The 25,872-nt window shown below is 48.4% G+C and overlaps 1 long non-coding RNA gene across 1 annotated transcript; it reads left to right on the top strand.

The window, feature by feature from the left end:
- Nucleotides 1-327: 327 nt before the first annotated feature.
- Nucleotides 328-22,370, top strand: LOC309520949. Its single transcript, XR_014214483.1, has 2 exons — nucleotides 328-1,013; nucleotides 19,211-22,370. It is a non-coding gene; the product is annotated as an uncharacterized lncRNA (long non-coding RNA).
- The last annotated feature ends 3,502 nt before the right edge of the window (nucleotides 22,371-25,872 follow it).

The following is a 25,872-nucleotide window of genomic DNA, read 5'->3' as shown; positions in this document are numbered from 1 at the left end:
TCGGCTGCGCCGGGATGGAATGGCTGTGTTGTGCGGCGTTGCAGGGCAGCTGCCGCATACTTGATTGGCTCTTTGACGCTTTCGGACCAATTGTGTGGCTCCATAGGCGTGGTTTTGACAGGTCGAGCGGAGGGGGACCGAGGCGAGTTATAAAAAGAAGGTGTCGGAAATTGTAACGCTGCAGCAAAGCATCCCCACCGCTCCGTGCCGTGCGAATATGTCAACATGATCAGAGGCGGGCGGGCGGGCGGGAAGGGGGGGTGGGGAGCGAGCGAGGGAGGGAGGGAGGGACGGAGGGAAGGAAGGAGGAGAGAGAGAGAGAGAGAGAGCTGAGAGCAGCCATTGGGAGAAAGCGAGCGAGAGACAGGGAAAGGCGAGAGTGTGTGTACGCGTCTGGCCTCTAGGGGGCTTCGGAGAGGCGAGTTGGCCCACAGCGCCGCAGCCAGAAAACCAAGAGGGGTGGGGGTGGGGAAATCTCTCTCTCTCTCTCTCTCTCTCTCTCTCTCTCTCTCTCTCTCTCTCTGGCTTGACCAAGCTTTGGGACATTTTCAATTTGGACTTATCATCAACTTTTCTCGGCGAGGCTTTCCATTTCATCGCCTCCTTTCCCTTCCACTGGGGAAGATCCGCGCCTAGGCTGGGTTTGAGATCTAGGAGGTTCAAGTGGGTGTGGGAGAAGGAGGAGGGGAAGGCTGGGCTGATTCTCTCTCAGCGCACCCCCCCCGTCCCACTCACGCGTGCCTAAGCTCAACCACCGTCTCCCGCCCCCCTATTACCACCACCAACCTCCACAAACGTTCCGATCTCCTTTTCCCCCCACTGCCTACAAGGGTTTGAGTGGTTTGGATGCCCGCTTGCCCTCACGGGTCCCTAACCCCCACCCCACGCCCGGGTACACGTGCTGGCGCGCGACCGAGCTCCTCTCCGCTCGCCCCCGCCCCCCGCCGGATGGGATTGTCGAAGCAGGAACATACACGCGTGCACACATACACACGTGTTACTCGCTGCCCACCGTGAGTATTTTGGCTTGCTTCTTTTAAATTTTGCCTCTTGTTTCCAGTTGAAACCCAAGGCGGGTGTCCCTTTAAGATGGGATGGGGCGCGAGCACCGAGGATGAGCTTCTTTTAAAAAGGGGGGGGGGTGGAGAGAGAGAGACGCTTTGAACGCGTTCATCCTGTCGGAGCCGTAGTCAGGTTTTCTCTAAAACACGCAGAAGGACGGGTCGTGTCTACGCGCCTCTGTTGCGCTACAGGCGAGCGATAGAAAGCGGCGTTCGTAGCTTAGATAGCGATCGAGGCTTTCAGGACGCCTCGGCTGACATTTGCTATAATCCACACCCGCAGTTACGGTTTTGGTCACTTTTGAAAAGAAAAGAATAGAGGAACAGACTTGATAGATGGGCTTCTGGATTCGAGGGGTCTCTCTGCCTCTCGCCTCCAGGACTACGCTTCACCCGCAGAACTGTCTATCTCTCCCTGATCTTGTCGCCTTTTGGTCCTGGGGGAAGAAATTGCTGAGGGGCGCTCCCTGGGTGAAGGGTTGAGTAGCTTCGGACTATCTCCCTCCGGGATCGCATTTACGACTAGCTTGGGGCCTGCCCGTCTCGTTCCTTCGCCTCACCCAATACAGTATATTTATTTTCCTTTGGTTTCATTTATTTATTTATTTATTTCAATAGTCTCTGGAATCAGAAGTGCCACCTTCTCTCCTCTCTCCACTCCCCCCCCCCCCGCATTTGTTTGATAAGCGCATCCGAAAAGCAAACTGTGAAATCCCACTGTCTGAAACGGCCAGACTTTGTGTGTTTAAGAGGAGGAAGGACGTGGGGTGGAGGAAGGAAAGAGAGGCGGACAGAGGGTTGGAAGACGAGAAAGGGTTTTGTCCAATGTGCATCGTCGCCGTCGTCAGTTTGTATCCAAGTAACGTTTACTCAAAGTAAACCCATTGGATTGAACAGGGCTAAATTATCCATGCCCCTTTGTGGGTCTACTCTGAGGAAGACTAACATAGATTCAACCTAACAACAACAACAACAACAACAACAACAACAATAATTTTCGACTTCCTCCAAGAGCGGTTGAGCGACATACTGGCGCGGAATGAGTTACTTTTCATCCCGGCTCTGTTCCCCTCTATGTATATGTGTGTGCTGGGTGGGTGTGTGTGGCAGTTTATTCTTATTTCACTTACTGCATTTGTATCCCCCCGCTGTCCTCCAGAGAGCTCCAGATCATACCTGGTTCTTCTCCCTTTCCTCATTTAATCCCCACAACAACCCCGTGAGTTAGGTTAGGCTGAGAGAGGAAGTGACTAGCCCACGGTCACGGTCCAGTGGGGATTTGAACCCTTGTCTCTCAGGTCCACCACTCTAACCACTACATCACTTCTGGCTCTCCCTGAAAGTTAGGGGGCGCTCGGATTTTTGAATGGTGGGTGGATGAGCTTTGGGCTGAAAGGAGGGATTGGGGGCTCCGACCGGAAGCACAAAGGACAGTGGTCCCCCTGTGTGTTTTTTGTGGGGGAGGGACCCAGACCCAGCCGCTCCTCTTGGAGATCTCTACCCCACCGCCTACTTCCTCTAGTTTTCTGTGGTTCTTTCTCTCTCTGTGTCTCTGCCGGGCTATCTTTGGGAGCCGGTCGGACGAGCCTGAATGTTGGCAGATCACAGGAAGGCGTGTTTGGTTAGGGGGAAAGGCGGAAGGGACACGGGCGAGAGGCTTTGGGCGCGCGTGCTGCCAGGGGCGCCGTGCGGATGCGCTTCGGCTTCCTCGGGTTGGGGTGCTAAAAGTTAAACGCCAGCCTATGGGGCTCGGGGGGCTCGGGAGATGGCGTTTTAGTTGTAGAGGGGCGTTTGTGCAGTGTGTGACGTCCGGGGCAGACGTCGGAAGCACAGCCAATGCACATTTAAAGGACGTGAACCGTCCCGATCATGGGAACTGTAGTTTGCCAATGGTGTCAAGAAGTGTCGCTCTGCGAGAGAGAAACTACAGTTCCCAGGATCCTTTGGGGGAAGTCGTGTGCTTTAAAATGTGCGTTCGGTGCACCTTAAATGCCCGGCGTGGATCTGCCTTATATGTTCACTAGTGCACGTTGGAGAGGTGCAAAAAAAATCGATGAGAATATAGGCGGTTGATCAGTGGGATAGAGACAGAGAGCCGTTGTGTGATTGTGGACACTCCTTCTTTAGAGGTTTTTAAGCAGAGGTGGGATGGCCGTCTGTCATGGATTCTTTAACTGTGATACCTGCATTGCAGGGGGTTGGACTAGATGACCCCGCAGGTTCCCTTCCAACTCTACAATTTCTAGGATTCATAAGCTAGGACCACCAGCTAGGATCTGGGGGGGGGGGGGTTCCATCGGAGTTCAAACCTCCAGGGGCCACGAAGCTTAGCTGCGTGTGTCGGGGGCCAGTCGCTTTCTCTCAAGTAACCTATTGCGCAGGGTTGTTTTGAGGATGAAAGTGAGAAGCGAGGGAGATCCACGTGCGCCGCCTTGAGCTCCTTGGAGAGTAAAGGCGGGGTGCAAATGTGACGAATAAACACAACTGACGAGAAAGGGGGAATGGGAAGCGGGAGGAAGAACAAGGAAACGAAGGAAGAAAAAGACGAGGGGTCCCAAAGCTAAAAATCTATGGACATGAGAAAAGGGCGATTGTTGGAACACCTGCTTTGCTGAGGAAGATGCCAGGTTCAAACTCCGCACCTCCAGGTACAGCCGGGAGAGACCCCTGCGTGAAAACCTGGAGGGCCGCTGCCGGTCAGTGTAGACAATACTGAGCTAAATGGACCAAAGGCTCTAACTCCGTATAAGGAAGCCTCCCATGATAGGGGAAGCGCCGTACTGGTGGTAGAGCATCTGCTCTGCGTCCAGAAGTCCCCAGGTTCCACCCCCCTGGTAGAGACCCCTGCCTGAAATCCTGAAGGGGGCCTCTGCCAGTGCAGACAACACTGAAGCAGATGGACCTGTCGCAGTATAAGGCGCTTTTCTAAGAGTGGGGGAGGTACAGATAGACGTGATCACCCGTGGGGAGGCTTTCGTGGATGCGCCCAAAATTTAATAGAGGACTGGGTTGTAAAATACTTTTGGATTAGCGATTGGTTATATATTATTTACCTTTACCTGACTATGTTTTCCTGCTTGTAGATGGGTAGGAATAGCTCCTCTTCGCAGATGGAGGAGAAAGTGGCAGCAGAACCGGCTGAGTTAAGGGGAAAGTACACGCGTTTGTGGGTCATTGTCGGTGCCGGCGTATGAATGACAGCCTGTGCTTATGAAACAAACACACACACACACATATATTAGGCATATTTGTTGTGTGGGAAAGGTGATCTAAGAATTACGCCCAGGGAATGGTGATGGTTAAAAAGGGTCAATGGAATTTGTGGATCGGAGCGACCTGATCTTTATATAACCCCCTCCCGCTCACAATTCCTGGGAGAGGGAAGAAAGATAAAAGAGATTGTGTTGTTTTTGGGAGACAAGGAAGCCGTTTGGGGAGGGAGGAAGGAGAGGCCGGCTTTGGCCGTCGCGATCTTGTAAGCAAGATAGGAGCGGAACATCTAACGCGATTAGCTCCTCCAACATGGCTTTTTTGTGTTTCTCAAGGAGCACATGTCTAAGAGCCCTTGGCGCCAGTTGGGGGTGAAATCCTCGCAGCGTCCAGTACCACTTTGCATTCCCCCAGAATATCTCCCCTTCCCTCTGGGGCCGGGTCCCCGTGGAAGGAGCACAGGAAAGCGGGTGGCGTATGGGGGGAGAGAGAGAAAGTATACTTTGCAGGGGAAGAGTCACGGGAGCTGGACAGAAGGATTTGGCCAGACACGCGTTTTCACGATCCTCAAAAGATGGGGAGGCTCGCAGCGAGTGTTTCGGAACTCCATGCAGTCCTGCCCTATAGGGACGTGTTTACTGAGAGGTAAGCCCCGCTGACTTCAGTGGGGCTAACTTTCCAGGGGAATTGTGTCCGGGGATGCAATTTTAGTCTCAGTTGCCTGCAGCTCGTTGTGGAGAAAGATGTGCAGGGGGAGAGGCGGGCAGGAAGGGAAGGGCTGGAGTGAGCGTGAGAGAGGCTTCCTCACGGCTTCTGTTAGAAACTGGTCCAAAACTTTGTTCTTCTCCACCTTCTGGATAGAGTCCCACAAAGGAGTGGGTGGGTGAATAGCAGTGCGTACAATCCTCCCTCCCTCCCAGCTCCTGATGGGCTCTGAGCTGGTTGAGGCCTTCTGAGAAAACAGGGAAAACTCAGGATTCTCCCTCCCGTTCCCTTCCCGTGAAACCAGAAGGAAGGTTCTGGGAGACTTCGCGGTTCTCCTTAGCTCACAGGACAAGGTTCCAACAGACGTCTGGGCATCCGAAGTCCCCTCCTTCCCTCTCTCTTAACATTTACAACTGAGGAGCTTTTAGTCCCATCCCATCCCATCCTAGGAAAGTTCTTAAAGGATGAGCAAATCAGCATACATGCCATGCATTTAAGCCACATACACACATGGACAGAATCCTGGGAACTATAGTTTGTTCAGGGTGCCAGGGTGGTGTAAACTACAGTTCCCACGATTCTTAGGTGGAGGGTATGTGCTTTATCTGCATGGTGTGTACCAGGGTGTTTTCCATACTCTCTCTCCCTTCCATACAGCCTACTTTCTCAGCAAATTATAATACACTTCAGTATTTGCTTCTAAGCTGAGCAATCGTACATGCAAAAGAATATTTGGAATCCTGATGTCCCTCACATTCCTTATTGTCACGGGTACTTTAATTGTGATTCCTGTATTACAGGGGGTTGGACTAGATGGCCCTTGGGGTCCCTACCATCTCTATGAAGCCAGTCATTCTGTATGAAAACTCTCCCTACTTTCCAAATATTTTGTAAAGGAGTTGTGAGAATAATGATAACAATAGGAATCTCTCTCTCTCAGCAGTTCCTGTCAGGTTTGATCCTCACAGCAATCCTGTGAGACAGGTTAGGCAGAGTCCATAAGTGTCTGATCCAAGGCAGATGACAAGGGTGCTGAAGATGGCTGAGGACAGATTCCAAACAGGTCAACCTCCTCTCCTAAAGTTGTTCACTCAGAAATAAGTCCCACGTGGTTCTTTGGGCCCCAGGAAACGTGTTCTGGGTTGCAACCCTTCCCAAAGTGAATAGGAAGTCAATCTCAATAGAATAATAGAGTTGCAGAGTTGGAAAGGGATCCCATGGGTCATCTAGTCCAACCCCCTGCAGTGCAGGAATTTCAGCTGAAGCGTCCATGACAGATGGCCATCCAATCTCTGCTTTAAAACCTCCAATAGTGGGATTCCTTTCTGATTCAAAGTGCTTGAGGGTTATAGCGCTATGCCCCCTTAACTGGAAGCAAACTTCCAGAGCGGGTAAGCCCAGTTAGATCTGTCCTGCAAAAGCAAGCAAACAAAACAAAAAGGAAGTTTATTGTATCACCTTAAGCAGGAAGTCCTTCTGGAATAACTTTTTATTACCTAAAAGGAGTTCACTTCATCAGAAAGTTGGGGCATCACAAATGCTGTTGGCCACTAATCCTAATCCGATTTCCTTGAGGGAAAAACTGCACTGAATTCAATGGGACTTACTTCTGAGTAAAATGTACGAGGTGCCACAACGGCCTCCCTCGGAAAGCAACACTATCTAAGCTGAATGGACTTACTTTAATGAAAAGAAACATGCATATGATTTGCTGAAGGGGGTGTGTGCGATTGTTGGCTCCACATTGGAATTACCAGAAGGGTGATCATGTCTGATTTCCTCCTGCTTCCAGTTTTGGAATGATGATTGGGGGTGGGGTGGGGGTGACTGGAATAAAACTCTTGAGGCATAGGCCAACAGGTTCCTACCCTCTAATTTCCTCCGCACGCCCACACCGCGACGTTACCCTTTGCGGCCCTCTAGAATGTTTACGGATTACGCCGCCTGCGAAATCGCCCGCGCTCCCCTCCTAATGGTGTGCAAACTTCCGCCGATTCCGAGTGACCTCCCAGACTAAGCCCCCTGGAGACTCGTATTCTGGAGGGAGGCCGCACTAATCTGAGGATCAAAAGCGGGAAGGTGCGAACGCTCTTTGTGTCTCCTCGGCAGTCTCATTCCAACCCCCCCCCCCAACCGCTGCCCCGCCTGCGTGTGATAAATCTACACTGGCGCCGACTGCGCGCTGGATGATTAATTTGCAAGCAAACCTAACCAGCCCGCCGACTCAAGTCACCCTATGGCCAGCCCAGCCATCTTAGTTAAATATTGGCCAAAAGAGCTCGGTGGTGCACGTTTTAGCCCCGCTTTTTCTCCCCCTTGGACTGCAAGGAAAGTCTCGAGGACGAACTAAATCAACACAAGTAAAAGAGGAGAAAGAGACAAGAATGAAGGGGCGGCGGGGAAGGCATCGGATGGCGGAGGGAAGAGGATAACGCGGAATTTCTTCTCTGAAGTCTCTGACCAACCATCTTAGGCTCCATCTCGCCTCATCGAGGGGAGACTAAAGCCTTTGCTCTGGGTTTCTAACCAAAGCGGCTGAGGGATGAGGGAGGGAGGCAGATACAGCTCAGCCTTTAAACTCAAGGGCGAGGGTGTGGGAGAGGGGAGGACGCCTGAGCCATCGATAAGGAGGCATCTGCCTGGCGTCGATCCAGCTGTCTACACTCATTGCTATCGAACCTATGTTGATTTTCCTAACCAGAGCTGGAAGTAGCGTTCCTGTTCTGTGTTCTCTACACCTTATTGGGGGACAGCGGTAGGGTTAAGGTGCTGCTGACCGCCACCCCCCCCGCGCGCTTCTTTGAAGGAAGATCTGCCCTTCATGGACCACCTCCTCAGGAGCAGGGCAAGGTCAAGCGCTTCCTAAGAGGTGTCCTGTCAGAGTTTGTGGCACATCCAGGGGTTCGGAGATATCCCTTTCTCCAAACTCTAAGGATAGGGCTGGCGGGTGTTCTCGCCCATTGGGTACCTGTCGCAGTCAAGAGATAAGGAACGCTTTCGACGAAGCTGTCGGACTACAGATCCCAACATTCCCGACTGCTCTCCTGGCCATAGGTGCCCACTCCTTGGGGCCCTGGGTGGGGCCCACAAAATTCCCCATGAAGGGACCGGGCACCCACAAATTTGGGTGCCAGGGCCATGCACGCTGCAGGGCACCCACGGTCGCGAGGCCAAGCCAGCACTCCTGCTCCTGGCTGCCTGGGAATGATGGTAGTCGGAAATCCCCGATGTCTGGAGGGACCACGAATTCCCCCCTGTCTCTGGTCTACAGGCTTCCAAATTATTACATTCATTTTCCTCCAAGGAGCTCAAGGTGGCCCGCGCAGTTCTCTCCCCTTCCTCATTTTATCCTCACAACAACCCTGCGAAGTAGGTTAGACTGAGAGAGCTGGACTGGCCCAAGGTCACCCTGGCTGAGCGAGGATTCGAAGTCTGGTCTCCAAGGTCCTAGACCGACACTCTAATCACCAGCCACGGAGATACAGGAGCTTCAGCCTTGGCTCACTGTGCCAGGAGTTCAAAGAGACCCACATCACCCACCCACCCCCGCCTCTCTTTATCAGTTCAGTAACGGTGTTAAGTAGGTTTTGCCAAAAGGAGGGGAGGGAGAGATTTGGCCAACGTCACCCAGTGAGCTCTAGAACAGACTTGCAAGTCTCTTTGGTCCAAATCTAACGCGCTAACTTCGATAAATTCCAGGGCAGGTTGCAATTAAGCAAGCTTCGCGGTTTGTTTGCTTTTAAAAGATACGACTATTATCTAGGATATTTTTTGAAATATTCTCCCCAAATGGCAAATTATGAATGGACAAACATCTGATTGCCACCCAGGACACTACACCGTTTCATTCTTCGGTTTTCGTTTGTCAACGCAGGATTAAACCGAGGCTGCTGTACACACTATGCCCTGAAAGTGTATCCTAAGTGCATCCTCTCCCCCAAAGAATTTTGGGCACTGCAGAGTTTCAGTTCCCAGCAAGACCTTACAAATTAGCCCTGAATTGAGGTGAGGGGAATGTGCTTTAATGGTCGTAGTGTGTACGCAGCCTCGGGTTGGTCGTGTTCCAGCTCTTGAAAAATTATAGCTAACCATACTGTACTTATTTATACCTGCGCCTTTCCTCGAAGGAGCTCAAGGTTGCGCCTTGTTTACCCCTCCCAATTTTAATCTCACAACAACTTTGTGAAGTAGGTTAGGCTAGCCCAAGGTCACCGGGTGAGCTTCAAAGCTGAAACTGGCATTCGGGTCTCCTCAGTCCTAAACCCTGAACCTCTAATTCAACAGTAGCCAAGGCGATGCCTTTTAGATATTGCTGAATCATCACTCCTATCCCCTCTGACCATTGGTCCTGCTGGCTGGGGCTGATGAGTATTGGAGTCAAACTACGGCTGGATGGCACCGTTGGCTAGCCCTGCTCTAACTACTTCACCTCACTTCCTTTCCTCTCAACGCGGATCTCCGTCTCCTCCCTCGCCTAGTGGCGTCCGCTCTATCTCTGATCCGCGAATATTTGGGCCGCTAGAAAAGCGTCGCCTTCTTTTATTTTGCCCAGGAGGAAGGTCTTTCTCATTATTCTCCTATTGCATTGAAACCACGTAGGGGGAGATTCAGCTACCGGCTTCCAGATTTAAAACTACTTAGGCAACAACGCTATTTAAAAACGGGAATACTTCAAAAAATCGCTTCGTAGGGAGTGATCTTAGGAGTATCATTCCCTCTCTTAAAAATAGAAGACCCGCTGAATACCTTCCTCTCTCAACAAGGGTTTTAAAGTGGGGCTCTTTCCCCTGCCTGTATCAGTCCTGGAGCTATTTTTAACCGTTTTTGAAATATATGCGGAATCGCTTTTAAATGTATGTAGTGTGTGCGGGCGTGTATGTGGAATTGTGTAAGTGATATTTGCATTTATATATTCACCTTTCCTGCAAGGACCTCAAGGCGGCCTACGCAGGTCCCGCAACCTTCATTTTATCCTTGCAGCAACTCTGTGAGATAGATTAGGCTGAGAGTCTGCAACCGGCCCAAGGTCACCACCCTGTGATCTTCACGGCAGGGTGTGTGTGTGTGCGAGAGAGAGAGAGAGAGAATTCGAACTCTGGAGAATTCCAGCTCCTAGCGCACCACTCTAACCACTACACCACCCTGTCACTCGCCCCCCGGGGTGACTTTCAGGGGAAAGCGAGATCTGAGGCTTGTCTCAAATGCTAGTAGCCGCTCAGAGCTACACCCATGGGAATTAAGGGACGCGACTTAAGTTGGGTCCAATTTACTTTATTACGACCGTTAAAGGCGCGCGGCTTTTCCATAGGGAGCCTAATACGGAGTCAGACCTTGTTGTCTAGGCGGCTAGTTTGGAGCTTTCTAGAGCCTTCCCCAACCACCGCCAGGAAAGAAAAGAAGAAGAAAAAACGTGCAGCAGGCGGTGTTTATCATCAATGCACTGGCCGCGGTGGGTAGAGGGTGAAATTGACGTCGGCGTCCCTTTCGCCCTAAATATGCGGCGAGCCGCGCGTGAGGTCCGGCAATCAGGCAATTACACGCTCCTTCCCGACTTAAACTTTCACCCCCGTTTGGAGGGCTGCGACAGAAGTCGGCTGCGGGGCTGGGAGAGGAGGCGTTCCTAAGTGCCCTCCCGCGTTGACATATAAGCGGCATCCTCCGCCTTTTGTGGAAGCTCTGAAAAACTTTTTCAGCTGCTCATTAAGGAAGGTGTTGTTTTTTTTTTGGCGGGGGCGGGGGTGTGGAGAGTTAGTTAATCACCTCTTGGGACTGCATAAACTCCTTACACGTCGCGGGCAAGGCGAGAGGCCAGGAGCGCAAACGCATTGTTTTTCTCTCGCTCCCCCCGCCCCCTTTCGCGCTGCCACCAGCTTTGAAAGGAAGGTAGAAAGGTCTCCAGCACCCTCGGGCCTCGGGGCCTCGGGCCTTGTTGTGGGTCTCGCGTTTTGCAAGGGGCAGAATGGGTCGCTTGACTTCTGGGCAGGCAGAGGTCAGGTTCGCCTCCCCAGCTGACCGTGGTTAGGAAAACAGCCACTGCAGAGGCCGAACGTCTAAGGCTGAGAGCCTGCACGTCGCTTTAAACGTTTTGGGCAGCTAAAATAAAGTGGTCTCCATTAATGGTCACTTGCTGTTGATTTTAAATAGGAGTACTACTTTTTAAAAAATGTCATCTTTATTTGGGTTGTACAGTGGTACCTCAGGTTAAGTACTCAATTCCTTCCGGAGGTCCGTACTTAACCTGAAACTGTTCTTAACCTGAAGCACCACTTTAGCTAATGGGGCCTCTTGCTGCTCCTGCGCAGGAGCCTGATTTCTGTTCTCATCCTGAAGCAAAGTTCTTAACCTGAAGCACTATTTCTGGGTTTGCGGAGTCTTTAACCTGATGCATATGTAACCTGAAGTGTATGTAACCTGAGGTACCACTGTAATGTGGGTTAAACCACAGAGCCTAGGACTTGCAGATCAGAAGGTTTGAATCCCCGCGACGGGGTGAGCTCTCGGTGCTCTGTCCCAGCTCCTGTCAACCTAGCCGTTCGAAAGCACGTCAAAGTGCAAGTAGATAAATAGGTACTGCTCGGGCGGGAAGGTAAACGGCGTTTCCGTGGGCTGCTCTGGTTTCACCAGAAACGGCTTAGTCATGCTGGCCACATGACCCGGAAGCTGTAAGCTGGCTCCCTTGGCCAGTAAAGCGAGATGAGCGCCGTAACCCCAGACTGGACCTAATGGTCAGGGGTCCCTTTACCTTTATCTTTAAGGTGCTTTGAGTTGCTTGGAGAAAGAGGAAATAACTAAGGAAGTCAATAAACAAGCAGGCAAGCAAACAAATAATATTTCCCTCCAAGGAGCTGGAGGTGGCATACATGGTTTTCCCCTTCCCCTTTTATCCTTACAACAACCTCTGAGGTAGATTAGTCTGATAGACAGTGACTGGCTCAAGAGCACCCGATGTGGGGATTTGAACCCTGGTTTCCCAAGTCATAGTCTAACACTCTGACCATTTCACCACACAGGTTCTCCTTCAGCTCCATTCAAAAACTTCCTCACATCACCTTGCAGGTGCTAAGCATGCAGGCAACTCCACCAATTAGCTAAAAACTAACCCTGTTTACTAACTAGTGGCAAATATTTCTTTAACCTGGGGAGAGCCCCTATCGCTTCCTAGGAAGATTTGCAGAGGGACTAGCCACCTTAGTTTCCTGCAGCAAAAGCATAGACTCTTGCCACACCTTAGAGACCAACTAGTTTATTATGGCATAAGCTTTTAAAGACTCGACTTTTGTTAGATGCATGGAGTACGATTTTAGCTGTAAATGAGAAGATTGCAAGGTGGGAGTCAAATGGCAATGAAATGGAAAAAAATACAGTCGGTGATAAGTGTTTAAATATATGTTAAACAGGCACACCTTTTACAGTAGCAGACTGCTGATAACTTGGCTCAGTGTTGCTGAGAAGATTGTATTAACACATGCAGTTGGGCTGGGAGCTATTCCCAAGAAATAGTCATAGATACCACAGATATCCTGGCACTGGCCAGCTAATGAAGACACACAATGTGATAAAAATCCTATGTCTTGATTCAGTGTTCAGAATTCCTTGATAAATTCTGATTCAGCGGTAGCCTTCCTAGGAAGAATTAATTAATCCAAAGAGTTTAATTTTAGAATCAAGGCTTCCCTCCTTTCCATTCCCATTGCCACCCTTGTAGAAGGTTTGACATTGGAAATACCATGCAATGAAATGTCTCTGGGGCATGTGGAGAGAGCATTTATCTCCCACTGGAGGGTCCAGGGTGGAGATGAGAGCTAGTGTGCTAGTTGCTAAGGAATTGAGATACACCCCCCACCATGATATTTTTTTCTCTCACTCCCTTCCCACATCTGCAATTTGTGGATAATAAAACTAATAAGACAGTGTTGCTGCAAGAATTACCAAGATAATGTGGAGTGCTCTGAATGCTCCAGAGCACTATGTAAATAGTATCTGATATAACTGCCGCAGACGGCCGAATTTCTCCCGGATATGCATACTAAGTGTTCAGCAGCCACAGCTGATGGGTTGGCCACACATTTGAGCTCAAGGGGCTGGTGGGGGCAGGCCAGAAGTGGAGATCACATTTTAGTAGTCTCCTAAGGTCTCACACAGTAAAAGACACATGAACTGTGTATGTCTGAAATAGGCTGGGCCTTCTCCAAGTCACATTTTTTATGGACCCTGCTGGTGACAACAGGTGTTGTTCCTTGGCCTTGGGACAGGCAGTAAGAGGAGCTATTTGGAGGTGAGTCCTGGCACAGAACAGATGCAGCCAGCCAGAAAGGCCTCTTCCCTCTATTACACCCCACCTCCTCCTGCAAGGAGCTCTGAGTAGCATATATGACAGCCCCACCAGGCATTCAATCTGCGCTACAGCCCCTTGAGGTAGAAAAGTTAGGTTAAGTAAGACTGCCAGCAGGGACGCGGGTGGTGCTGTGGGTTAAACTACAGAGCCTAGGACTTGCCGATCAGAAGGTTGGCAGTTCAAATCCCCATGATGGGGTGAGCTCCCGTTGTTTGGTCCCAGCTCCTGCCAACCTAGCAGTTTGAAAGCACCTCAAAGTGCAAGTAGATAAATAGGTACCGTTCCAGCGGGAAGGTAAACGGCGTTTCCGTGTGCTGCTCGGTTCACCAGAAGCAGCCTAGTCATGCTGGCCACATGACCCGGAAGCTGTACACCAGCTCCCTTGGCCAATAAAGCGAGATGAGTGCCGCAACCCCAGAGTCAGCCATGACTGAACCGAATGGAAGTTGTGACCCAGGTGTCTTACTAACCCTATCTGCATACAAAAAAATGTGCATTGAACTGTTTAATTTCTCAGCATTGGCTTATGTGTAGTGCATATTTACCAGGCACGGAATACAAGAGATCTTGGGGGATACTTACTAAACATGATTTTATTTATCAGATGGTTGTAAGAATCACTGCAATAATGATGATGGCGAAACTTACCGGAAGAATAAGGAATCAAGATAACAAACTTTTAATAAAAAGAATGGAAGTGGTTTATTGAATATTTACAGATAAATTGTAAACAGATAAAAACATTAGCAGGATTATTGTAATAACCTGCAGTTTTATAAGAGTATATATTTACAGTAGATAATTAAACGAGCAATTTAAATGAACTTGGATATGCAAAAGATATTAAAAAATAAATTTAAGGAACCGCAGAAAGAGGGGGAAGGAAGTCTGATTCTGAAATGTTAAATTGATGGTAAAACTAATGAAATGTATAAATTTGAAAAGTATAAATAAAAAACTAAAAAATCACTGCAATAATGATTTGTATCCAACCTAAGTCATACTCAGAGTAAACCCATTGGAACTAATGGGCCTAAATTAGTTAGGCTCATTCATGTTAATAGGTCTGTTCTGAGTAGGTCTGATATTGGATTCAGCACAATGTATAGATCTAGTGTTAGTCATATGCAGAGTAGATCCGCTGACATTAATGAACACAATCAATTTAGGCCAATTAACGCCAGTGGGTCTACTCTGAGTAAAGATCAGTCTGAATTTATATCCTGCCCTTTCCCCAATGATCTCCTCGATGATCTCAAGGTGACATAAATGGTCCCCCCCACAACATCTCATTAAATTTCCACAACAACTATGTGAGGTAGGTTAGGCTGAGAGTCAGTGACTTGCCCAAGGTCAACCAGTGAGCTTCATGGGCAAGGATGGGGAAGTGAAACTTGGTCTCTCAGGTCCTAGTCTGAACTCTAACCACTATGCCACACTGGCTCTCACTCTACCAACTATTGATGGAGTGCATGCAGCTGATAAGAAGATAATCATTATTGGGTAAAATAAACTAATGGGGAACTGCCACCCAATCCTTTTCCAAGAAAATGTGTCCTGTTTCTCCACTCTGCTGGACTCTGTAATGAATTCAGAATGGAACTGAAGGTGTCCACATGTTTAAGTGGGTCCAATTTAAGAAGATCTTGTTGCATTCAAATGACTGGGCATAAGTGGGGGCTTCTCCCTAGCAATACATGCCACACTGAGTGAATGCAGGCCAAAGATACTAAGAGTTCCCCTATGTGGTTCCTGTTCGCTACAATGGGATCTGTAGAGCACAACTTTCCAAAGGGTGTTGTCCATGGATTCCCGTTTCCCATCTTAATTGTGTCAAGTGAATTATCTCTTTGATGGACCTTCTAAACATCTGGGTTTTTAACATCACTTTGTTCTCACCGCTCCATTTTCTATAGAGGTCTGCTTCTATGCTTCTATAAAATCATGTTTGTCTGTGCTTAAAGTAGGGAAGGGAACATAAGGATGTAAGAAGAGCCTGGGGAATCCAACCAGTGGCCCAACTAGTCTAGCATCCTGTTATTACAGTGGCCAACAACTGGGAAACCCCCAAGCAGGACCTGAGTGAAACAGCACTCTTCCCACCTGTGATTTCCAGCAAACACTACACAGAGGCCATGGAGTACCATGGAGGTGGAATGTAGCCACCATAGCTAGTAGCTGTTGATACCTTATCCTGCATGACTTTGTCTTATCCTCTTTAAAAAAGCCCTGCTAGATCTGGACAAAGACCAGCCTAGTCCAGCATCCTTTTCTCACAGTGGCCAACAAGATGCCTGTGGGAATCCCCAAGCAGGACTCAAACACAAGAGCCCTCTCCCCTCCTGTGGTTTCCAGCAACTGGTATTCAGAAGTACACTGCCTCCCACAGTGGAAATAGAACATAGCCATCAGGTCTGGTAGCTCCTGGCCCTGCAGATTCATAGAACTGTAGAGTTGGAAAGGACCCTGAGGATCATCCAGTACAACCCCCTGCAATACATGTATATGCAGCTGTCCCAAACAGGGATCGAACCTGCAACTTTGACATCATCTGCATGGTGCTCTAACCAACTAAGCTATGTCCTGTGTCAAGTTGTTGAACTCCTAGCTTCTCATCAGCCCCATCATAGCCAAGGATGAGCAATGGAAGAGTTCTGATGGAGGACCAATGAATTGTATAGAATTCTAGTCCTATTCAGAGCAGACCCATTGAAGTTAATAGGCATGACTGATTTAGGTTCAGAGCCAGTGTTGTGCAGTGGTTAGAGAGTTGGACCAGGACCTGGAAGACCAGGGTTCAAACTGTCAGGTGGCTACAAAGCTCCGTGGGTGACCTTGAGCCAGTCACTACCTCTCAGCCTACCTTGTTTAGGGGATTGAGCCAGTCACTACCTCTCTAACCTACCTTGTTTAGGGGATTAAATTGGGGGGTGGGGAGAGAACCATGTATGCTACCTTGAGCTCACTGAAGAGAAAGGTGGAATATAAATGCAACCAACACAACTAATTTCAATGGGTCTACTCTGAGTTGGGTAAAACCCACAGGTTCCCTCTCCTAAAGGACTAGATACACCCATAGGCAAGACAAGAGCTCAAGGAAGGGCTATCAGCTACTTAGCTGCGAGAGCTAAATAGAGTCTTCATGTTTAGGGAGCCCTTGTCTTTGAATACACAGACGCTGCGGATGGACAAAGGCGAAAAGCTGGTTGTGAGCTAGGAGGAGGAATCTGTCTGGCCGCTTTTGGAAACAGGATACTGGGCTCGATGGATCTTGGATGTGCTCCAGCAGGGCTTTGGGCGATATTAATCTGTTCATATGTTTTGGGGTTGCAGGAGCCAGAAACTCACGTAGGTTACTTCCTCCGTTTGTTCCTTCCAGACGCTCCTTTGGTTACTCGTTTGTTTCTGTCCCAAGAAGACATCACACGCGTGTGTGTGTGTGAAAAAGCTATCCAGCTTTCCTGTAACTTACTCTTACATATCCTTTGACACAGTCTCTGAATTATTGATCGGGACAATTTAGTGCAAGAGTCAGAATATTGTGTGTGTGTGAGAGGGAGCAGCGCGTCGATTTTCGAAGTTGCCTAGCTGGGGGATGCATTATTTTTAGCCTATAGACCTTGCAATGGCGCCAGCCGCTTTCGAAAACCTCATAAACCATCGGACTCTACGCATATAATCTATCTGGATCTCTCTTTCTCCTCTCTCTAATTCCCTTTCCCACCCTCCCCGCTCCCCTAAACACAGCCTGTGCCAATAAAAACATCTGGATTAGCATACATTCCCAGTTCTTCCTTGTAATCATTCCCCTTACATTGATTATTAGATATTGCATTGGACAACTTCATAACCGTTTTTGAACTATGCTAAATGGCTTTCTGCCCGGGCAGTCTAGCTAATGTTGACTGCTACTTAATTTTTATGCTTACGGCTATTTTCGAGGTGTGCCCCCACCTCCTCCGCATACTCCAGTCACTTCATTTTGATATTTTTATTGGTGAAGGATCTAGCCAACGTTAAGCAATTTAAAGCCACGTTAATGTCAACGCGAGAGATTCAAGCCGCGCGCTTGGCTCTCTCTGGTTGAAATCGAGCAGACGAGCGCCTTCAATCTTTTAAGCACAAACTTACTTACTTGGGACTCAGCTGCTGCGCTGAAGTCCTTGCCATAGGATTGCGCTGTAAAATCCTAAACTTTTGGCTAAATCGGGCTCCTCCCCCCCTCTGTGTTTCGATCGCTTTCGGAATAAGGGATCCTGGCAACGGGCGCGCGTGCAGAAAGGTAAAAGGACTCAATCCACCCATCTAATTTTGTGAGAGTGGCTGGATTATTATAAACTTTTTATCGCGATTCTAAACACATAAAAAACAACCACGCCAAAACAAAACAAAACAAAAAACAACGCCAAACCTAAAGTCTAGTGAAATTAGAAACTAAGTGAGATTGACTGCCGAGTCTGCTCATGCCAGTGAATGCGATCTCATTGCACTGAAATTAATGACCACATTCCCATTCATAAAACCCAACCGGAATAAATCTAATGGAGTGGGGAATTTCTCATCCGCTACCCGTCCGCCCCCCCCCCCGCACCTTTTTAAAGCAAGTTATAAAATCTTAATAGAAATCTTAATCGGGAGTTTGGGGAAGTTTTCTTTAAAAATAAGAAGTAGTAGTAGTAATAGTAATCCTCAAACGGAGATCAAACCAGGATTTCTTACACGCCAGGGCTCGTTTGGAGGGAAGGCGCGTTCCCTTCTCATATCTTTTAGACCCCATATAATTTACGATTGCTCAGGAATAACCCCATTTACGTCCGAGTCACAGCACAGAACCCTGCACATGTATGCACAGAAATATGTGCTGTTGAGTTCCAGGGGGACTTATTCCCATGTAAGCGTGTGACGAACTGCAGACTCAGTAACTAGGGGAATAGGAATTAGTCAGGTACATCATAGACAACTACAGGAGCGCCAACTTGGCCCCGCGGAGTCGCGATTGTGGGCGCCCGGGGCCGTGGGTGCCATGCAACGTGCATGGCTCTGGCATCGAAACTTGTGGGTGCCCGGCCCATTCATGGGGAGTTTTGTGGGTGCTCGGGCACCAAGAGCCCCAGGGAGTTGGCACCTATGGGTATCGATGCGTTTAGCCTTTTATCCACTTTCCCCTGATCTTTCCACTTGTATTTCTTTCTTTAATATTGACATTGAGTTGCTAAGTCCTACTCCCACTCAAATTAGTAGACTAAAGTTTGTCTTGGATCAACAGAAATGTTTGCAGAATCAAAACAAGGATTAAAAAGGGGGTGAAAGAGAAGTCAATGATTATGTCCCTAAAGCAATACTCAGAGCAGTCCCATTCAAATAAATGGACTAATGTTAGACTGGACTCTAAGTTAAGGTCCAGTGATTTCGAGTGGGTTTTCTTTGAGCAAGACTTAATTGGATATAACCAAATACTTATATTCTCCTGCTACGGGAAGAATCCCAATGGTGGGTGAGTGGATAAGGGCCATCTCAGGTTGACAGCAGGAAACTGTAGCCTCAGAAGTTCTGAGACCATTTAGCATACCAACAATTCATTATATCAGAAGGCCAGTGATACGTCAGTTTACTATTTGGCCGGTGATCTGGTGATCCGATTCAAACCCATCCTATCCATCTGTCTGTTTACCACAGTGTACCATATCTGATAGGCTGTGCGTGTTTTAAAGAATTGGCTCTATTGATGTTTTGCCTTCATGGTTGTTGTTTATTTATTTCTTTGTTGCTGCTTTGTGTTTTACTGTTAATCACCTTGCGCACCTTTTGGTGGAAAGGCGGGAGACAAACTAAACAAATCTATATTTTCTCTCTCTCTTTCCCCCTTCCCCTTTCTCTATAAATGATGGTGCTCTTGAAGGACACGATTTTGTGCAATTTGATCTCAGGAACGGGACCTCTGTGTTGCTTTGCGGGTGAATTTTGCCCTCCTCTCTGACACCGGGACCTCTGCCTAGAAGAAGCTCAGCATAGCAGGTCCGCAAACAAAGACACGAATCAAGAAGATGGACCTCCCATCCTAAACATTTGATCCCACCTTACATGCCAACTCAACTTACTTTCCATTTAAGGGCTGAGATATCCCAGAAGCAAGAGGCTGCTTTGTCCCGGCCTCCGGTGTCTACAGACTCAGTTTCCTGTAGACCCGGTACAACCAGGTCGACCAGATTTTGTGCTGCAGACAGAGAGCGCGAGAGAGAAGGCGAATGTAACTTATCACCTGTCACCATCGTGGCACACACAGTTCCTCCTAAGCCTAGTCACGGTCCCACAGACTCTCCCCCGCCCTCCGCCGAAGAGGACAAGTCGAAGGGTCTGAAATGCTATTTTCTTGCCGTGTCTCCCACCCAGCTGTATCCCCATCGCAGGCACTGAAGAAGGACATGGCAACCAGGAGCCAGGACCAGTTGAGGAGGTCGACCTCCTCCTTCTCTTCTCGCTTCACCTGGAGGAGCCGAACAAAGGGGGCATTTGATCCTGTGATCAGATGAGCTGTCAACCGCTGCTGGTGTTTTGAAGCACGGCCAGTTAGGCAGCCGCTGCTAAGCAATGGACTGATACCTCAGAACTTTGGAGGTGGGGAGGGGGAAGGAGATATAATCTGAAGTTGGGCTGGGGGGGGGGAGAGGAACAGGAGACATTTGTAGCTGGAGGACAGCGAAAACCCGACGGCGCGGGGGAGGTGTTGGTGGGAGGAAAGGGGCTGCTGTCCATAGAGGCAGGAGTAGGGGGAAATTGACAGGCAGGCGCAGGATGGAGCCCGCCGGATCGGCTGAACTAACGCCCATCTTGTAGCCGAAGACACGTTTTCTTAATTTGAGCACGGTATCTATTACCATATTGGGTTTCAATTAAAGAGACAATTAAAAAAAAAAAGCTTGAGCTGGGAGGGACGAAAGAAAGAGAGAACGGAAAGAGAGAGAGAAAGAAAAGAAGGAATAAAGATGGATGTCAGTTCCCCAACGCCGCTTAATCCAAGTTCTTTCTTTTGCCAAAGACACATTAAATTAATGTGTCGCGGGGGCTGAGGAGACATCTCCCTAATTGTGGAGAGTAGGAAAGCCATCCGGGAGCCAAACGCGCCGGCTGGCTCGTTTCGAGGCCCTGTGATCAGCGATTGATGGAGCGCAGCCTGGCCAAGCCTTGTCAATTACAGTTTAGGCTTATACATGATGTAGTCAATTTCATCCAGGTTGGAGGGACGTCATTTCCAAAAGCCCAGAAGTCTTCTGCGCCCTCCTCCTCGTATTCCCCCCCCCAACACCCTCTCTTTTCGGCTCAGCGCTTTCCCTTTCTTCTCGCCGGGGTTCAACCGTGTCTATTGCCTCGGATTTAACTCCCCACAAGTACAGATGGGGATGGCCAGGCACAGAAAAAGTGCTGTCCGCCATCGCCTCCTATACAATTATCCTCCAGCAGCGTTTTACTTAGAAAACCCCCTCCCCCATCCACAAATCCAGTAAGCAGGTCATTTGCCTCTGCTCAGTTTAGAAGTTAGGGAGCTCTTATGAACCTCAAGAGTAGTTAATTTCTCATGCCTTTAAAAAAATAGGCAGTTTCTTATTCTTCCTAAAATGGGTGCGTTTTCAAAGCTTTTCATTCACAATCTTCTCTCGCTACAGAAGGAAGGTCTGGCACGGGTCTGGGGGCGGGAGAGATAAAATTCGGAATCTGGAGCCGTCTTTAACTAAGCAATGCACTACCAGAGGCATAGGCTCAAAAAGACTGTCTTTTCTCCCAAGTATTTTTATATCTGTCGATTAAAATCGCAGAGCCCCAAATGAATACTCGTGACTCGCAACACACACACACTTGACACGATGAACGTGCATTTTATTAATTAAGGGGTTTCATCTCCAGCTCTTGGGCTTCTTTTTGGTCCACGTAGTGCCGTCCCCCCCCCCCATATTTTTTTATTTGAAACCTATTTTGTTAGTTCATCTGTCTCTCTTCTGCCTGCACGGGTGGGGAAATAATATATTAAAATACGGTGTTTAAAATCGAATTACATGCCAGGGGGTTGGGGTGCGGGGAGGGAAGGAAGGGTTTCATAAACCACATGTGCGGAAACAAAGCCAGATTACATTTTGTGAGGGAAGGCAGCTAAAACGATGAAAGAGAGAGAGAGAGAGAGAGAGAGAGAGAGAGAGAGAGAGAAAGAAAGAAAGAAAGAAAGAAAGAAAGAAAGAAAGAAAGAAAGAAAGAAAGAAAGCACGAATGAGTCGTGCAGCGGCCGATCCTGCGCTTATTAATCGTACTATATTCAAAGGAGTTTAGTTCTCAAATGTAACAGAGCTAAACTTCCAGAATTAGATGGTGAGGACAGTCTTCATCTCCGGAGTGGAGGTCTCTTTTCTCCCGATATATTCTCCGCTGCTGATGGCTGAGATCGTTAGGCCTTAAAGAGGCTCGGGAGCCTGCGCCTTTGAACGCTCAAGAGCTTAATTCGGAGTCGGGACGTCCAATCTGGAGCTGTTTAAAACAGCAGTTTTCTGGACATGTCATCGGCAGGAGCGAAAAGCAGGAATAAAAATTTACTCCGGTCTTCCCTCCACCTCCCCCTCTTCTGGAGGCTGAGAGGGGAGATAATTCCTGGGATGGCAGCGAGCTTGTCCTCACTCAAGAGTTTGTTAAGGCGCTGCGCCTCGGCGCTGCGGAGCCCTGGCTGTCCCCAGGGCGAAGCGAACAGGCAGGCAGGCAGGCGGGCAGAATTCGAAGCGACGCCAACGGCCTCTGACTTTACAGCCCCCTGTCCTGACCATCTTCGGAGCTGCAGGAACACGTAGCCCCATCTTCGGCACGTATATACGCCTCGGAAGTAAGTTCCGCAGAATTCAGTGGCACTTTGCTTTCAAGGCAAATGAGCAGAGAAAGTAGTTCTAGAGTATGTCTCCCTTCTTTTCTGACGAAAGGACACGAATATTTTCTCAGTTTCTCATTTATATTTCCCCCTTTCTCCCCCTCTTTTTTCTTTTTTCTTTACATCCAAGGCGTTCTCAATAAAACCCTATCAAACGCACCGACGATATACAGTGTGATGTGCCCATTAATTAAGTCAGTGGGGCAACGCTCCAATATTTGTGGGTGTGCGTGTATGTAAGGTATACTTTATATATTGCGGCCAGCTCAGATGTCTTTGTATCAAGGAGCACAACAAAGCTGCCTGGAAATTCCAGTGGGAAACTGAATTGTGGCACCCAAACAACAACTACCCCCACCCCACCCCTGGGGGCAGTGGATTATGCAAGACACGTTCCTTTGATTTGACTCTATTTATTTTCCTGGGACTCCCCCCACCCTTACACTGTATTTCTACAGTCTCTTTACTCTGGACACCGGAATCAAAATCCCGAAGCACAAGACATTATATATTTTTCCGTAGAAGAAAGAAGGAAACACCCCCCTCCCAGCTTTAATTCTAAGTCTAGAATTTTGCAGAAATGGCGATAATTGGTCGTCCTAGAATGCATACACGCTATGCATGTAAAGCACACCCAGCTACCCCAAGAATGATACCCTGAGAAGCGTAGATTGTTAAGGCTATTGCTACTTGTAGCTCTGCGAGGGTTAAACTACAGTTCCCAGGTTCTTGGAGTGGGTGGGGATTTGCTTTAAATGTACAGCGCGCCAAATTTCTTTAGGACGTGCAGTCGAAGCGCTTTCCTGGAAAGCGATCTATTATACACAGGTCGGTACACACGTGAAAGCAGGTCGATTTTTAGACCGGAGAGCTCGGCAGGTCCCCTCAACTTACAGAAGTCTCCGTGAAAAATACCCTTGATTTCAAAACGAACGTGGGAAATAGTTTCTTCGAAGGAACTCAGGGTTAGAAAAGTCTGTCTCCCTCTCTCCGCAACTCCTGCGTTCCCACTGAGGCTAAGCAACTGCTCCCCACCCCCCACGAAATGCAGGTTGTTTTATTTTATTTTAAATTTACTTCTTTCTTAAGAAGGGAGGGGGGGAGCGAGTGCTGTGCTGGTGCAAATGGGCAGCGACGCCTCTCTTATTATTTCCACCATCCTCACAGCGTTGCTATTATTTTCTTTCTGAAATGGGACTTCGTTTATCCCAGAAAGTCAGAGGTGGAAAGCATAAAGCCGGCCGCCCTGCGGAGTTGAAAGGGACCTCTTGTAATTCGATTTGCCCAACGCCTCTTAATTTCACGACGTCTAGAAGAGGGAATCGGGGAGACGTGGGCTTGCGCCTTGGCCCCGCGTTCCTTCGGCTCGCTGGTTCCCCAACCCCGGGGAAAAACACTGCCGAGGACCCACTTTAATGGGAAGACTCCATTCACCCCACTCTACCCCCACCGATCCACTCTGTGCCCCCAGCCCCCCTCCGGACCCTGAGCACGTCGCAAGCCATTAGGCTGCCTGCGGTAATTACCGTCCGGGTAAGGTTCACTGCAACAGGCAGACGGCGATTCATGCCTTCGGATTTTTATTTTTTATCCCCCCCCCCATTTTTGCAGGAGGGGTGTTGGGAACATTTATTAAACCCAGATGATCCTCGGGGTTTGGGGGCCATAAGGAAACGATTTACAATTAAGCCAATTGGAACCGAAATGCAGTCTTTTCCAAAATTTTCTTGCAGGTGTAAATAATTTTTCCTTCAAGGGACGGGACCGTTCAGGTGCCCCTTTGCTTTAAATGTCCCTCCTCTTTCTCCCTCATTTGGCCCAGCTGATCTAAAGAGAGAGGCAACCCCACCTTTGGGACGTGCGTTTCTCGACGGGACGTCTCTGATAGAATTTTCACACACCTGCAGAAGACCCATCTAGTCCTCTCACACATTAGGTCCTAGTCCTCCCCAGCACGATCTTAAAACACGCGATTTTCGACAGAGGGACCCGTGGGTTTCAGTGGAGCTTATTTTCAAGTAAGTGTACTTAGTTATTATTACTTAGGTATTATTATTGATGCTATTACTTCATCAGTGTGCATGGTACTTTATAAGTCCCCGCATGACTTGGGTGCTTAACTGGTATCCACTAGGATACCATTACAGTATTGTGGGTCAAATTTTATGGCACTCCCTTCTAGCTAAGGTCAAATGGCCCCTTCCCTGTTGAACTCCCAGCTACTGAATACTTAATAATAATAATAATAATAATAATAATAATAATAATAATAATAATTCAAACAGGCATTTTAATAGAATTTTGATTTTACAGGGTTCATTTTAAAACTCTCTTTTGTTTCACTGGGGACAACTCAGACTCTTGTACATGGCTTAGAAAAGACAGTCATTAAGTAGTATACAAATGTGCCAAAATAAATAAACAAATAAAGTCCAATAAGATAGGTCTGTGCAGGAAGAGGGCTAACCAATTAAATGTTGCACACACGGAGAGAACAGAGGAAAAGAAGGGAAACTGAGGCAGGGGGATGAGCAGGGAAAGAATATGGATTTATCTGAAATACAGAATTATTTGAATCACACAGCCATGAGTTTGGTTGCAGTAGGTTATAGTGATTTAAGAAGGTTGAACAAAGGAAGGGGTGGGTGGGTTATCACTCAGATTCCAGAAAGCACTTTAGCAATCTCCCCCTTCCCCTTACACACACCATGTTAAAAGTTGGGCCTGCCATGTTGCTTTCCAACTAATATGGAATGAGAGTAAATAAAAAAGCAGCCAAAGACCAGACTCCTATGTGCCTTTACTTTGGAGTAAGCCACAAAGACACATGGAGTCACCATGCATAGGGGATCAGACACTGAGGAAGGAATGCTTAAATTCCTAGGCTCAAGTTGCCTGAGTTCTGAGGAACTTAGGAAGGAAGCCAAACATCTTTACTAGTTGGCTTTGGTACCAAGAACCATAAACTTCAAAGTAACTTTTAATATATTACAGTTCTTTCCCATGCACCACCAGGTCGATCTCGATGTAATGCTCACCACAGCCCTGTGAGGTAGGCTCTGGAGAGAGAAAGAGAGAGAGAGCTTGTTTGACTAGTACAAGGTCACCCAGGGAACATCCATCAGGCCTGAGCTGGGATTCAGACGTGCTGAACCAGGATCAACAATCTGATCACTTTCACCTAGCTGTAAGCTAGCCAAGGATGCTGCCCCACTCAGACCACGCCTACTTGTGACCATCATTTAAATAAAGCATCTCCATCTTCGGACACCTCAAAGTATATTTTATCTGCTGTTGTCACACTAGAGCTGGTTGGGAGTTCTGGCTTAGCCTTGTTGTTCCTTTTGAAAGCCTGCCATGATTTTACTCTGTAATTCTCCATTTCATATTACTGGGTTCAGATTATATGTTGGAGGCGATCTGCAGGTGGAGAGAATTGCTGTTGCTCTTGGGTCCTGTTTGTTGGTTCACCATGGGGTAATTTGTTGGCTGCTGTCCTGGTCCAGCAGGGCTCTTTTATATTCTTCAAAGGGTGTTGGTGAAATAGCCTGAAAATAATAACCAAGCCGCAGACTGAATAATGGAGATGAAGGGAATTCTCCTCATCTAGACTCATGGTGGACCTTAGCTGGTGCTGGGGGTGGAGCAGGAAAGTGGATGCA

The sequence above is a fragment of the Podarcis vaucheri genome (genome assembly GCF_965113315.1).
Source record: "Podarcis vaucheri genome assembly, chromosome: 16".
In the NCBI taxonomy this organism is placed as follows: domain Eukaryota; kingdom Metazoa; phylum Chordata; class Lepidosauria; order Squamata; family Lacertidae; genus Podarcis; species Podarcis vaucheri.
Note: the sequence above shows the minus strand (reverse complement) of the source record. Positions and strands in the feature narration are given on the sequence as shown.